At 39.8% G+C, this 16,415-nt stretch overlaps 1 protein-coding gene and 1 pseudogene across 9 annotated transcripts in view; both read right to left on the bottom strand.

Moving 5' to 3' along the window:
• DLGAP1 (DLG associated protein 1) overlaps window positions 1-16,415 on the bottom strand; it is an 828,057-nt gene that overhangs the window by 101,047 nt on the left and 710,595 nt on the right. The window lies entirely within an intron of this gene.
• LOC112322821 (microtubule-associated protein 1 light chain 3 beta pseudogene) lies at window positions 11,094-12,035 on the bottom strand (annotated as a pseudogene).

The following is a 16,415-nucleotide window of genomic DNA, read 5'->3' as shown; positions in this document are numbered from 1 at the left end:
TTTTTATTATTCTTAAGATAAAGATCAAAAGGCTTAACATGACTTGGAAAGCTGTTTATGAGGTCACCCTTGACAGAATAAAAAATGGCTACAAATTCCCCTCTATATCTCTCATAGAGAGCTGGGGGCTATATGCCTTCCTGAATCCAGGCAAGCTCTCAGCCTGCCTTGACTATTAAAATACAGTGGAAGTGATGCTCTCCCAGGGTCTGTCCCCAGGCCTTATGAAACAGACAGCTTCTTCCTCCTGTCTGTTGGATCACTCCCTCTCGGAACCTTGAGCCACCAGGTTAGAAGTCCCGAGACTTCTAACTATGATGGAAAGGCCAGGTGTAGACATTCTGATAAACCATATCAGCTGAGGGAAGAAGCTAGAAGGCCTAGAGAAACTGTCGATGGAAGCTGGGAGGACAGGAAAAAAAATGGCCCTAGAGACTGGAAGAAAATGCAACTTCTATGATGTAGTGGCAGAGAGTTTGGCAACGTTATGACCTGTAGTATTATGGAAAACAGAAAATATACTTAATGAACTCTTAATTTTCATGAGATTTCCAGGCAGAATGTTTAAAGTACCAATTCATTTTTTTAAATAGTGGCATATAAAAATATATAGATAAAGATGAGTTAAAAAAAGAACTGTTCAGTTTTCAAGAAAAATTAAGAGAAAATGTAGAGCTAGTACTTGTTAGGAGAAAGAAAAAGGTAAAAAGTTTTCACATTTCTACACTTTTTAAAGGAAAAATTCTCTCAAAATAAGGAATTGATAGAGTGAAAATCATCATGTGGGTCTGGCTGTAAGACATTTTTACATGATTTTAGAAAGATTGACGTGTATGCCTCATAAGCTAGTGAAGAGACAAAAGGGCTTCTAAGAATCCTGAGGGTGTTGTCCCACAGCAGCCTGGCTCTGAGCCCAGGCCGAAGAAAGATCTATATTGAGGAGAACTGTGGATGTGTGTTTTGTCAAATGGAGTGAAGTTTAATAAGATTCATAGGAAGCCCACAAAGATTTTAAGAGAAGCATATTAGTGGATATATTATCAGCATGGACAAAAATCAGCAGATGCAGTTCAAAGTGAAAGAATCTTTAAAGCCCCCAAGCTTCTTTGGTCAGGAAATAGGCTGAGAAGATCATTCAGTTGCAAATACCATGTCTTAGGTACAATGGGCTGAATTGTGTTCCCCGACAACCCCATCATTCATATGCTGAGGTCCTAACTAATCCCCAATATGATGGTATTTGGAGATGGGGCCTTGGGGATATAAAGAAGCTTGTTAAGATGATGAGGGTAGTACCCCCATGATGGGACTAGTGCCCTTATAAGATACTGTTCTCTCTACATGTATGCACTAAAAAAAAGCCACATGAGCACTCAGTGAGAAGATGGACTGCAGCACGACACGAAGAGTACTCACCACAACCTGACAAAGCTGGTACCCTGATCGCAGACTGGGGAAAAGTAAATGTCTGTCGTTTAAGCCACCTAGTCTATGGTATTTTGTTAAGGCAGCTTGAGCTGACTAAGACATTATGCAAATAAGATAACTCTAAAGGTGCAACCAAGAGTTTGGAGGGTAGAGACAAGAACTGCAGAGACTCATACCTGGAGAGTGGGACTGGGCCCTCCAGTCAAGGAACTGGCAAGGCATTAATTCCAGAGCTGCTATGGTCCAGCGATTGCTATGTGCCCCTCAGTCCTCCGCTCTTTGATTGAGCGTGCTCAGTGTATCCATCTCACCTCTGTATCATTAGTGTATGCTGGGTATGTGCGGAGCAGACACTTTTTCATTTTAGTTCACACATTTTCATATTGAGAGAAACTGTACTAGAGGCCAACATCAAAGGAACTTCATCAACACCTGGACTTTATTTATATTTCTAAGAATCTGAGTCTCCAACTTGAACTTCATGCCATAAAGAGATAAGATTTTTGGAGGGCTTTAGAAGGATTATATTTTGCTTTACAGAGAAACCTAAATAATTTGTGTACAGATTAGAGGGCGAACCACGGCTGAGTAAAAATGGCTACAAGTTAATTGAAACTGTTCCAATTGGGAGATGGCATCTCTGTCATTCTCTGTGATCTGGAAGGGCTCTGTGGCTGCTTTGACCAATATGGTGAAGTGATGCTCTGCTAGTATCTGGACCCAGACCTTAAGATCTCCTGTCTTTTGGGCATTATCCCTGGAAGCTGAAATCCTGGAGGTGCCACTCACTCACATACTGTGAACTTTTGGTTCAAAGTCATTGTAACTGGGAAAGATAGTGTGGCATATTAGGCAATTGCCACTGCCTTGCCTGTGAAGGCAGCTCAGCACAACTGAAGTTGCTAAGTTCCTTTTTGTAACCCTGGTGCAGAGAAGAGGAACCGAAAGCTTGCTTCTGAGTGTGCGTGGGCACAGGAGTGCAGAGAGAAAAAAACAATCAGTGCCTGCTCACATTTATATCTTTGGTGAAAATCAGGGAGCTTTCCCGAGCAGCTAAAGAAAGTTGTGGCTCTTGCCAGGGAGTTCAGTTGGCTACAGCGCCATCCTGAAATGCCAAGGTTGTGAGTTCGGTCCCCTGGTCAGGACATACAAGAACCAACCAATAAATGCATAAATAAGTGGAACAACAAAGTGATGTTTCTCTCCCTTCATCTCTTTCTCTAAAATCAATAATAAGAATTAAAAAAAAACAAAGTTGTGGGTGCTCGAATCATTTAAATTATTCCTAAGTTTAAGTTTAGAAACAATTTCTAACTAGATTAAGAGTTTGTTTCTACTGTACCCCTTTATTCAAAAGAGGAAGGACCGGTTGCATGCCTGAGGGCAGATGTCTACGGAAAGATTCTCTTTCCTTCATATGCACTGCCCCCCACATTATTTTCTTCATACCTATTTTGTATTCTATTGCTTTTAAAAATGCATTTTCCCAGTTATTTAGTCCTATGGGTGTGGAAAATAGATGATGTATTGGAAATAGTCTCTCTTAAATATTTTCTGCTCTATCTCTTTAAGATTTTAGTTTGTCATTTTTGTTGAAAGAGAAATAAGCTTAGGTATCTATAAATGTCTTTATAATTTCCATTTTGTAACTTAAAAGTATTTTCCTTTGACTTCTAAATTTCTATTCAACACTAGTCACCAAATGGGTACATGTACAATATTTCTTTCTTCTTTTCTTTTTTGTAAAAGGTTTTATTTATTTATTTTTAGAGAGAGGAGGAGGGAGAGTGAAACATCAATGTGTGGTTGCCTCTTGAGCACCCCCACTGGGGACCTGGCCCCAGGCCCAGGCATGTGCCCTGACTGGGAATTGAGCCAGTGACCCCTTTGGTTCGCAGGCCAGCACTCAATCCACTGAGCCACACCAACCAGGGCCATGTACAATATTTCATTAAATGAGTTCAGTAGAATTTCAACTAGAGAAAGGAAGATCACCATTTACCCATAATATCCTTGCTCATTTTAAAGAAAAACACTCCAAAATGGCAGGGCTATTATCTAGGCAGACATGTTTCATGTCATTTTAGTGAGTGTACACACTTCGCCCATTTCTACTTCTCTGATTTATCCTCCTGGCCTAACTGCACAATACTGCACTTGTCCCTTTTGAACATGTGACAGATGAAAGAGCTGGCCAGGAGGCAGATGTAGGTACACCTTTGATCTCTCATCCTTGGGGGTTAAAAGAGGGCAGACACCTGGTGCTTTGAGCAGGGAAACAAAACACAGTCGGGACTGGAATTACCTTAAAAGGAACCACAGCTCTAGCCAAAGGTGCAGCTGGATTGGCTGAATGGGCACGGAGAGAGGAGAGCCTACGGTTGGGCAGAGGCCACAACAGAGAGTCCCGATAATATGATTCAGACTATCTGAGGGTTGGTCAGAAACTGGAAACATCAGGCAATCTTACCAAGAAAAAAATGAATAGTCAGTCTTTTGCAAGGAATGTTGCAAGATGTTCAGCTGTGCACAAATGCTAGAAAGCAATTGGATGGCAATTCAGGAAGCTTTCAAAGAAAGGATTTACAAACTCCCCCTTAGCAGAACTCTCTTTTTATTAAGGATGTCTTTCACCTTTAAACTAGGATGTTGTAAATGCTCTTAGTCAAAATGAGACCTGGAGCATTTCCTGCGACTTTGGTGAAACTGCATTGCCCCCTGGTGTCTGTATGCTGTTGTTACACCATCACATAGAAAGTCTAAAGAAAGCCAATCAAGCTGTGTAAGGTGTAGCTTCTGTCTTATCTGGGATCAGAGAATACAGTTTGCTACCTCAAGTCGAGACATGGTTTGAAAAGACCTGGAATGATATTTTGAAATAAAGACTCTTTCTTTCACCACCCTCAGTGGAATCTCCTGAGATTTTCAAGTAGCTTTTAAAATGAATGGATCAGATTCTAACTGGCCAATTTTAAATTTACAAATGGCCATGTGAGAGGCTGCCACACACTTACCCATTTTCCAAGAACCAGCTCAGATACCTCCTGTGCTGTAAAGCCTCTCCTGACTTCTCGGCACCTAACTGTCATGCTTTTCTCTGCCTTCATGCTTCCTTCTCTGACGGAAACTTGAAAGTGGGGATTACACCCAATTGCTCTTTGTATCCGACATGACTAGCATAGCGCCTGGCGGATGCTATGCATCCAACAAAAATGAGCTGTTTTTTGGTTGCATATAACAATACTGTTCACAAAATGACCAAGTACATTTCTTGATCAACAGCTGCTGAAAGTCAACATAATAACCAAATTGGAGACAGGAGAATATGGTCCGTGGATGGGATTTAGGGGGTCCTTAAGCTCCCTGAAACTGCCAGGCACCATGTTGATTACGGCGGAGGATGGTTAGAAAACCTAAACCTAGCATGCACCTAGCTCTAACAATCTAGGGATCCAGAAAACTATTCAAACTTTAACTTCTACTTATTCCCCAAGGGAACCTCTACTCTAGAGAGATCATGACTATATTCGTTATCACCAATTCAATCATAACTTGCTTTTGAGCATATATTTCTAGGAGTAACTAGGCTTCTTACACTAGGGTTTTCTTACTGAAGATACTCTGGTGTGTCGATTGAGGCCATCAGCCCAGAGCTGAGTGACAATGAGCATGAGACATGGGTGTCTGGGGAAGGTTGTGTGTACTGAGGGGCAGACTGTAAAGAAACTGAAACTATGAATCAAGGGTCAGACTTACCTATGTGTAATGGATACAGTGTTATTCTGCTTTGGATATTATTTTAGGGCAGAAAAAAGTGACCAGTTCTGAAGAATTGATTGAATTAGGATGAGTCAAGCAGTTAATATTATTAGCAAGACTGTTTTTGTTATAATTTTGTCACATTAATGCTCTTAATAAAAGCTTCTTAAATCTGTTTGTTATGCTTTAAATAAAAAAAAAATTCAAGGGAGAAAGCAAGCATAGTAAAGGCACAATTCATGGTTGTTAAGAGCTTGAACTTTGGGGTCAAACTAAATAGGTACAGATATTGACCACACTACTGACCAGCCATTTGACCTTGAAAAATTCACTAAATTTTTCTGTGTCTCTGTCTGGAACCTAGTAAATGCTCTGTAAGTGTTTATTGAGGAGAACCATGGGAGTTTCCACTATGGTAGACTAATAAAGATAAAAAAAAATTCTGTACTGTTGAAAGAGACAGTCTCCTGGCCAAGTTTGTTCCATGAGACATTGTTAAAACCCCCAAATAAAAGGAATGTTCTCAGGAGTGGGGCTTTTCCAGTGCTGGTGTTTTCCTTGAGGTTGGCCTCAGTGCAAACCTGGAAATAAGCACATCTCTGACACTCCCAAGGCTAGAATGCCCGGGCCTCCGGGAGTGTGTTGGGGTCTGAGAATGCCCATCCTTGTCCCATTCCAGTGCAGAGCTCCTCCCTCAGAGGTAGCCCAGAGCCTGAATGGCCACTAGGAATGGGGGTAAAGTCTTCTTTGTCCCTGGTTCTTTAGGAAGGTGTCCAGAATACACTACCATGACATAAAACTATTTTGAGGTGAGGGCATTTGAGAATAGACTTTTTTTTCTGGAACTCCCTTATTGGACTAAAAGCAGAACATCACTAACAACTCAATTGTCACGAATCCACCCCCCAGGAGTTCCTGCAAGCAGAGATTGACTCATCCCCAGAGAGAAGAAATGTTACTGCATTTAAACAGACATTGTCTTAAACTATTATACCTCTCATCTATTTTCCTAAGGGCCCATTTCTCTTTCCTAAAAGTCATTTGTAAGTGCTTTTTTCTTCTTTCCCTTACCCTAGTAAGATGGTACATGAGTCTCAAATTCTAACTGCTTCCTTGAGTCATATTTTTCTGTGAACTCCTGTATGTACACAAATAAAAACCTGTCTTCTCTTTTTAACCTGTCTTTTGTCATTTTAATTCACAGGATCCTCATGAAAGTTCATAAGAGGGTGGAGGAAAAGTTTTTCTTCCCCAACATGTCTCTATAAGGCTTTGGCCAAATATTGGACCCCACTATGCTAACTTCCTTCTCAGGCCCTCGGAACTAGCTTGCCACCTCGCACCAGAATATCCTCAGATTAAGAAGTTATGACAAACATAAATCCACCATAAACCAGAAATGGACCATCCCATAATACTTGATATGTTAATATTTGTACAGCATCTTTGAATATTTGTAGAGCATTGTTGAACAATGGCTGACAGATACCGGTGCTAGATAAATAAAGATAAATTCTCGCTATATTGCACAATCTCAATCATCAATACATACTAATTTTAGGGTTGCAAGCCTTCTACATATTTTTCTTATTTGGTACTGCATCTTTATAATCTTCCATAGATGAAGATGTAAAAAGTGAATACTGTTCAGAGAGATTAATCTTTTTACGGTTGAGACAAGATAATCAGAGTGAGACCATTTTCGCTGACTTCTGACTCTTGAAGTGTAACTTTGAATGGCATTCAGACAAGGACAAAGCCATATTCAGACTTACACAAAATGCAAAGAGTGGATGAATGGAGAGGTAAATGGTGGAATAACCACTAACAATGGTGCAAAATTATGCATCCTGTGGGAGTTTGGAAAGATACATCCTTTTTTAAGAAGAGATGAGACTCAGAAATGGGCCCTCTAATGTGATTTCAAAAGGCATATGGCCATCAGTGAGCTAAACGGGCCTGGCAGAGCACACTCTGGATTTTTGGGCATTCCAGCGCATTCCAAGCAAACCTGGCAACTGGTAACTTCCTGGACAGCTGTTTCTCCTATTTATGCCCCCAATTCTTTTTTGTTAGTTGTCAGCTAAATTTTTATGTGAATGCAATATCCACCCTGCAGAAACAAATTCTTCTCAGAGGTTTTCATTTTCACTGGCAAATGATTTGCAAAAATGTTGATTGTCATTCTCTAAGCCTAAGTTGAAAATGAAAGTGCAATCAAGCATAAATTATATCATGTTTTTGAGAAATTTCTAAGTAATTTCCATCTTAATATCTGTAGATGTAACCAACAATTCTGATTATCCATGCTTGTATTAAGCATATTCTGAAATTAATATTTGACAAATGTCAGTTAAGTAAAGTGGTCGATGAATCATTTAACATTTACATTTACATTAACATATCTAAGCGCATTGAGGTCAAGGGCACTTAACTTTATTTTAGTTTATTAAGAACATCTATGCATGGTGACAGATGTTAACTACACTTATTTTGGTGATTATTTTGCAATATATACAAATATCAAATCATTATATCATATGCCTGAAACTAATATAATATGTCAATTATACCTTTAAAAAAAAATAGCATCTGAAAATTTTAAGCTGCTTGACCCTGGTTGAAACCAATTAACAGAACTTTTTGACACGCACAATAGAAGTCAAAATGGCACAGGGGGATGTTTCTACTTCGAAACATGCACGGTAAGAGCCATAAGGGGGCAGAGCCTAGCTTGGAAAAAACTGGAAAGGTAATCAGATTGGATAGAGAGCCCGGAGTCCCAGTAGGTCCTGGAATGGGAAGGCCCAACTCAAGGCCAGGAAGCATGAGGAAGTTGGGTTGGATAGTTTGAATGGCTCCGTGATCATTACAGAGAACCAAGAAGATATTTGGAGGATTAACAGAAGCTTTGGAGTAGCTGCTGCTAGAGCCTGCCCACCCTCTACATTTCTGAGGGTGTATAATTTCCCTTAACCTCAATAAAATCTTGCTACCACATTTAAAATTCTCAAGAGAGAAAAAAAAGGAAGAAAGGAAGGAAGAGAAAGAAGCCATTTAATAGCCTCCCCTTGTAAAACTTACGAAATCCTTCCTGTGGCATACAGCCTGGGTCGCCTGGGTCTCCTGGGCCCTTCTTAGTCCTTGCTTTAGCTTAGACCACTCTTGTACCCTCCTCTTCTCTCTCCCCACCAGCGATTTCTATGTTCCTGCTACTCTAGACTTCTCTTAGTCAGGTAACTTTCCCTTCTCATTCTTGCCTCTGGCTTTTGCCCTTTGATGGTCCTTCACCTGGAACTCAAGCAAGGACTTTGAGGAAATGGCAATCAATTTTCCCTGACCACACACTTCACAGTTGTCCTAAAATTCCAACTCTCTTACTTCTCATTTTATAAAGTACTTGTAACCATGGTAAACAATTATGTGCATAAACATTAAAAAAAAACAATGCCACCTCAGATTATTTGCTTCTTGAAGTCATGGCAGAGCCTGGGTCAGTGTTACTGCTGTGTCCTTAGGAGCAGACCAGTGCCTGGCACACAGTAGGTGCTCAAAAGTGCTTAATAAGTAAGGAAAGGAATTTTTAATTCTGTCTACTCTTAAACTGGCAATTCATACTTTCCTGTTTCATGGCTGGACTTGAGCAAAAATGATAACCATGCCATGGAAGTTGATTATTTAAGTCTGAGTTGGAACAAGTTATTTTCTCATAAAAGAAGAAAACAGATTTTGAACTTGAACTGTCCAGGAGCTAACTTTCTAAACTAATCTTTTCTCCCACACATACTTATGCACCATTGATGGGAGTGCAATTTGCAAGAGAACCTAAGCAAATACAGTCTTAAAAACGTAATTCCATTTTCTACTTTTTAGAATCTATTTTTAAAGAAATAATCATAGATGCTTTTACTCTTGTTTCCATACATTTTATTCCCAGCAGAACAACATGAATAATTCTTTAAAAACTGAGATAATGGGGAGTATTTGAAATCTTGCTTCCTGGCATGTCATCAGTTTGGCTCAAATAAGCTCATAAAAATTCTCCAAAAAAAAAAAAAATCGAGATCAATCGAGATCATGTAACCCATTTGCTAATACACTGAAATACTCCTATTTCACTTGGAGTGGAAGCCAAATCCTTCCAATTGCCAGGAAAGTCCTACATAATTCATGTTATTTATGAATTTATTGTTACCCTTTTCTTCAGAACTTTTTATAGTGAGACATTTTTGGTCAGGAGAAACAAAAGCACTTTTAAAAAGAGGACATTCAGAAAGGAGCTTTGGAAAGTTAATGTTCTGTTTCTTTTACATTAAAAATCAGTTAGGAAGATACCTGTTTTTTTCTGAAGATTTTCTAAATGGGGAAACATGATCATCACTATTTAGTCCTTCATCTACTGATTAGAAAGACACATACCAGGAGAAATTTGACTGCTACTTTTCTTCTGCATTTCTCTTCCTTAAAAGCTAAGGAGAACTAGATATTATCAGGGCGTGATTAAGATGTTTAGAGACCATGTGCTGCTAAATACTAGTTCTTATTCTGTATTTCTTTTGAAGTCACGGTGTTCTGCATTCTTGGCTCAATTTCAGCTGCTTGTCAATAGTGCAGCAAGAACATCTCTCACATCGGGGCAGGTTAGATGCCGAGAAGCTGGGAGAACTTACTGCAAACACACTCCTTTTCCTGTAGTTCCTATTTTCTCACTGTCTTCCAGATGGGTTCTCATAGCTGTTCTCTGTCCCTACCACCTGGCCGAGCCCTTATGTCCTCTCATCTGGGCACTTTCAGTGATATTGCATCTGATCTTTCTGTCTTCAGCCTTTTCCCTGTTTAATTCATTCTCCTTAAGAGTGACTTCCTTACCTAAAACCTGTTAACAGCTCTCCACTGCCCAAACAAGAAAGTTTGAGGCCCATCTTAGTCTAGATCCAACCTCTTTTTCTATCACTTTCTCCATGAACCCCATTCCTTGGCTTCACTCTTTCCTTCACACACCATGTATGGGGTTGGCCAAAAAGTCCATTCAGTTTTTTTTCCATAAAATAAAGGACACATTTTTAATTTTCACCAATAACTTTACTGATTTAGGTATTTTGAGTATGTCAGCTATCTCCCGCTATTGGCTTCTAGTGGGTAGAGGCCAATGGTGCTGCTAAACATCTTCTGATGCATAAGACGGCCCCACAGCAAAGAATTATTTGGCCAAAATGTTAATAGTACCAAGAAACTTTGCGAACCACTTTTGACATGGTTGGTCAGTCACAGCACCTTCTCTACACACTGCAGAAGTCTTTTGTTGCATTTCAGTTGCATTTCTACCTTTCTTGAAATAATAAAGCATAATACACTGAAAATGTGTATTTTCTTCCACCCTCAATATTAAAATGGCTGTGCAAAAATTCACCAATTTTGATAAGTTTTTTAGAAATGCATGCTGATGTGTCAGCTGTCACAATTCAACCTAACAAAATTGTTTTGAATTAAATTAAAGACAGCTAAGCACTACTAGAGCCATCGTATGGAAAAAACTTTTTGGCCAACCCAATACTTCTGTGCCTTCACTCTGCTGCATGTGCTACCCTCTCTGCCTAGAAATCCTTCCCCTATTTTTATTATTGGTAACTTAGAGTGTAAAGTATATTATTTTTAAACTTCTAAATTTGAAGACAAGATGGCCTATGTTAAATAATATAGTTTTCCAAAGCTGAATGTGCTCATTTGGAGCTCAGTTTTTCTGCTTGAATTATGAAGACAGCTTTTGAAAACTCCTAGGGAGGAACACTACTGTTTCCATGATCTGTGATTAGAGGAACTGATCGATCTCAGTTGGTAATGTCTGTTTTTTACCCCTGTTGGTAAGGGTTTTAAAAATTTTAGAACAGATGCATTTTTTTCTAGTCTTACACTGATAATTTCATTCCAAATATTTCCTGAGAGACATATATCATATACAGGAATCCATCTTCATCCTTCTCACTTTAATATACTTCTGAAATTGGTGTGGACACATTCACTGTGCTGTGCCCACTCACTAACAAGAAGAAGGCTTGACTAGCGTTGAGCTGTAAGGGGCTTCTAATTATCTCGATGAGTTCACGCACATTGACATGAACAGGTACAAGAAACTTGGTTTTATCCAGGACAGGAAGCTGCTGCTTCACACTTTTGTATAATTCTATTATCACCAGGATTTCAGTCGGATGCTCTTCTCAGATAAGTTGGACATCTTCTACTCTTTGTTAAAAGGTGCAATGCTGCTTGAAGTTCTCCTATGACATGGTGGCATGGCAGAGGAGGGTGGGAGGGGGTGGCAAAGCAGAGGGTCCTGGCAGCTTTAAGGTGGCCACAGATCTGACTGTAGCAACAGCGACTCCCCTTTCCCTTCCTCTATTTTCCATGTGAACAATTTCCTTTAACTCCCTGGGCTCAACTTACTGCCTTTTACAGTGAAGTCTTCCCAATCCTCTTTAGGCACAAATCTATCCCTCTATTGCATCCTTTAACACTCTGCATATCTCTGTATGGCCCTTAGTAAACAATATTCTAATTATTTATATTTCTGTTACCTTTAGTGACCTGTGCTTTCCTCTAGAGCACTGCTTCCATTGGTTATCTTACACTATTGCTCTTTAGAAGTGTTAATTGACAGAAAATCCCTGTTGATAGGACAACCATAGAGAACAATTCTAGTTAAAAAACTATTGTATTAACTATTGTTAGTACACAAATTGCTGTTATGATGAAGAGGAAGATGATTGTTATAATTAAAACCAGCACCACCTTACTACCTCCATCATCATCACTTCCACCATCAACACTTCCTTCATTACCATCTCTACCATTACTACCTATGTCCACTACCTCCATTATCAGCACCTCCACCACCTCCACAAACTCTACCTCTACCTACTATGACCACTTCCATTATCACTTCCCATCATCACCTCCACCATCATCACCTCCATCATTTTTGTCTTCACCACCATTTCTACCACTATTGCCTCTGCTACTTCTACCACCCTACCATTATCACCCCTACCACCTCCACCTTTCCCACCTCCATTATTTACATCACTTTAATCATTTCCACCAAGTCTATCACTTTCATCACCCCCACCCGTTAATATTCATTGAGCACTGTCCAGTAGCAGACTCTGAGGCAACTTTTTTATGCATGATCTCATTTCATCCTTACAATCTAATTAAAGCAGAATGCTACGGTCTGAATGTTCTTGTCCCCCAACACTCACATGTTGGAATCCCAGTCTTACAAGGTGGGACTGGTAGGAGGTGATCAGGATATGAGAGAAGAGCCATCGTGAATGGGATTAGTGCCCTTATAAAAGAGGCTCGAGAAAGCTCCCTCGCTCCTCCGCCATGTGAAGTTACCTGTGAGGTTGTTTATAAACCAGGAAGCAGGGCCATGCCAGACATAGAACTGGAGCATGTGGCCACTCTGACCTCTGACCTCCAGCCACCAGAACTGTGAGAGATACATTTCTGTTGTTCGTAGGCCACTCAGTCTGTGGTGTTTTGTGAGAGCAGGCAGGAGGGACTGAGACAATGGGAAAACTGAGGCCCAGAGAATCACTAACATGGTGTGATTACATAGGCCCAGGAGGAAGTTTGGGCTATAACTTGGGGCTCTCTGACCTTGGAGTCTGAGTTCTTCATCTCTGGGCAAAATGTCTCCTACATTTCAAATTCCACACATTTTACTTTGCAGCTCTTCTGTCAGAGCTTTTCACATGGTGCGAATACAATAAATGTTGAAATTCAATACTGGGCGCAAAGTCAGTAGCCCCGTAAACACCCAGCTTGCTTACTGAGTGTATGTGTGTTCTGATTAAAATAAGGCACATTATACAATGGACAATTGGTTTTAATATTCCTCATAAAGTCTCTGTCTCAAAAACAGTAACCTGGATTTTAATCTATTTTGCTCCTTGTATTAAATCCAAGGTACTTTATTTTACTTTTGGTTTTAGATAGCAAGGCAAGGCCAAGGGTAATCTCAATTACTATAAAAGATATTATGTCCATGTCTAAAAATGTGATTACAAAAGAGGACTATAAGTGGAAGATCAAAAGCAAGGAGGAGTTGGAAAATAATGAGTCTGGTATATGTTATGTAATGCCCAGCAAATTGGACACATTTATGCGAAAGGGCTCTAACGCACTTTGGTTTTTACTAAGAACTCTAGTGAGAAAATCTGTTGCAAAGAGCAATGATATCACTTGCCTTTCCTGACTTTCCAAGCTGCAAGTCATGAACAGAATTTGACATTAGGAGGGCAAATTTGCAGAGGCTTGCTCAGAGTACTAGCATTTCAATGGAAACTTGGGCTAATGAGTCAGATCTTTTTTTTTATTATTAATAAGATACTGCCATTTACTTCATAATTTCCTGTTTCCTTCATTCCTATTATATTTGTTCACTTTCATGCCCTCCAACTATCTCATCCACCCAGTTCACTTCCACCTCCAGTCTTTCCGGAAAGCTTTCTCTCCGTGAGCAATTCCTTCTTTCCATACCTCTGCCTTAAGGAAACTGACTTTTCTTTGTTAATCTCTTCACCCTGAAGCCCTTGCCAATTTGAGTCCACTTCTCCTCACTGGTCAGCATACATAGAGAAATACATTAATTTGTTGATTAGAAAAGGTGCTGATACAGAGAGATCTGATCAGATCACTAGGGCGGAGTAGGACGGGCTGTAGGAGGAGATTGCCCAAGGTAAACAGTCTAGGTCGGATTGGCTGAGAAGCTGAATGCCTCCAGAGTGCATGGAATTATGGGCCAGAAGATTTAAAATAAAAAGAGGGCAGAGACTGGCTCTTTTCCTCGAGGATGCCTGGATGATCGCACTGCAGCTTCCTATTTTTCCCAAAGGGGGTAGTTTGGTTGAATTTTGGATGGGAAGGAACTCTGCGCACAGCCGAGGATCAGGCTGGCCTGGCAGAGGGTGGCAGGTTTATTCTTTGGGTGTTTCAGAGGGGATGGGCTCTGAGGTTGCCATTCTTCCAAAATTGTGTAGCTTTTGTATCTTATGTCATTTTAGCTTGTAAGCTAACCATATAGAAATCAGATAAAAATTAACAAGGGGAATGATAGGAGAACTCAGGTGTGAAAGAGTTTAGCCTTAATTGATAGGCTTAAGTGACTAACGCATGTGGAGAGCTGTTATTCCAATATTGTGTAGTTTTTGAGTAAAAACTCCTTCCCTTTTTCACCAAAACTTTGTCTCCAGAATTTTGCCTAGAGGGTGGCTGTGGGCAGCAGGACCCCACTTGTTGTTTGGTAACAGTACCACATTTTCATGACTTGAATTTCAAAATTCATCAGGGTAGCCAGTGAAAAGTCTCTTTCCTCCCCATGTTCCCAATCATTGGCTTTATTTCCCTGAGGCAATCAATGAATGTTCTCAGTTTTCATGTGGATCACCATACTTTTTCATTCCCAATGCCATTTATCAGTCATTGTTCTATTCCACCATCCTACGTACTCTTGTTTTGAGATTAAGTCCATTTACACCATTCTCTCTGTTGAATCTACTAACTTCCAGGATATTCCTCATTTTCTGCAGTGACTTTAGTCCCTGTTTCATTGACCTTTCCATTCCATCCTCTAAGATTTCAACATTCATGTTTATGACCTTACAAAATATCCTCACATTTGGTCATCTTTATCTCTAGTTCAATTCCTACCCTCGTCATACCTCAGACATCAGCATTTCCCAAAACAACGCCACCTCTAAGTGCTTGAAGAATAAAAGTGCTCCGCTGACCACGATCCCTTTTTCTTATACCTTAATCAACTCTTCTGAGGACTGACTCTCCCATAAGGCCATTGGAGAACTCTAGCATGTCTCTATGTCTCTATTTTACCAACTGAGCAAGCTCTCTGTGGGTTTCAGGTGTTGCCCTACCTAACCTGGACCCTAATTCAACAAGAAAATTCTCTGTCCTTTACACCAACTAACACGTACATCTATTCTAATATTATTCATTATCTATTTATTTCTGGGGCCCATATAAAGGCACTTAAAAACCTCCAGTGGCTTCTCAGGGATTCAATCCTGAATTCTCAGCTAAATAGCAAGTCATTTCCATAGTGTGGGGAGGTCATGTTCCCAGTGTATCTGTGACCATCACTATGTGGATCCAGTGTTTGAGGCAAACTCAAGTATGTTCAAACAAGAGCTAGTTTGAACATACCCTGGGCTTTCTCATCCCCAAGCCATTTGATTGATTCTTCCTTCTGCTTAATCTGCTTATGGGTTTATTTTCTATTATCTGTGCCTATTGAGTCCCATAGACTCAAATTTTTTTAAAAAATTACATTTTATTCATTATGCTATTTAAGTTGTCCCAATTTTACCTCTTAGCCCCCTATCCACCTAGCTCACACCAATCCCTCAGGCAATACCCCCACTGTTGTTCATGTCCACAGGTCAAGCATATAAATTCTATGGCCACTCTAATCCCTATGCTGTGCTTTACATCTCCATGACTATTCTGTAACTACCAGTTTGTACTTCTTAATCCTTTCACCTTTTTTGCCCATTCCTCCATTCTCCTCCCATCTGACAACCACCAAAACATTCTCTATATCTATGATTCTGTTTCTGTTCTGTTCATTTATTTATTTTGTTTTTTAGAGTCAATTGTTGATAGATAATGCATTTATTGCCATATTATTATTCATATTTTTGTTCTACTTCTTAAAGAAGACCATTTAACATTTCAAATAATAATGGTTTGGTGGTGATGAACTCCTTTAGTTTTTCTTGTCTGGGAAGCTCTTTATCTGTCTTTGGATTCTAAATGATAGCTTTGCTGGATAGAGTAAGCTTGGTTGTAGATCTTTGCTTTTCATCACTTTGAATATTTCTTGCCAAACTTTTCTAGCCTGACAAGTATCTTTTGAGAAATCAGCTGACAGTCTTACAGGGCTCCCTTGTAGATAACTAACTGCTTTCCTATTGCTGCTTTTAAGATTCTGTCTTTGTCTTTAACCTTTGGCATTTTAATTATAATGTGTCTTGGAGTGGGCCTCTTTGCATCCATCTTATTTGGGAATCTCTGTGCTTCCTGGAATCATATGTCTATTCCTTCACCAAATTAGGGAAGTTTTTGTCATTATTTTTCTCAAATAGGTTTCCAATTTCTTGTTCTCTCACTTCTTTTTCTGGCACACCCATGATGTGAATGTTGGAATGCTT

Source organism: Desmodus rotundus, chromosome 10, assembly GCF_022682495.2.
Source record: "Desmodus rotundus isolate HL8 chromosome 10, HLdesRot8A.1, whole genome shotgun sequence".
In the NCBI taxonomy this organism is placed as follows: domain Eukaryota; kingdom Metazoa; phylum Chordata; class Mammalia; order Chiroptera; family Phyllostomidae; genus Desmodus; species Desmodus rotundus.
Note: the sequence above shows the minus strand (reverse complement) of the source record. Positions and strands in the feature narration are given on the sequence as shown.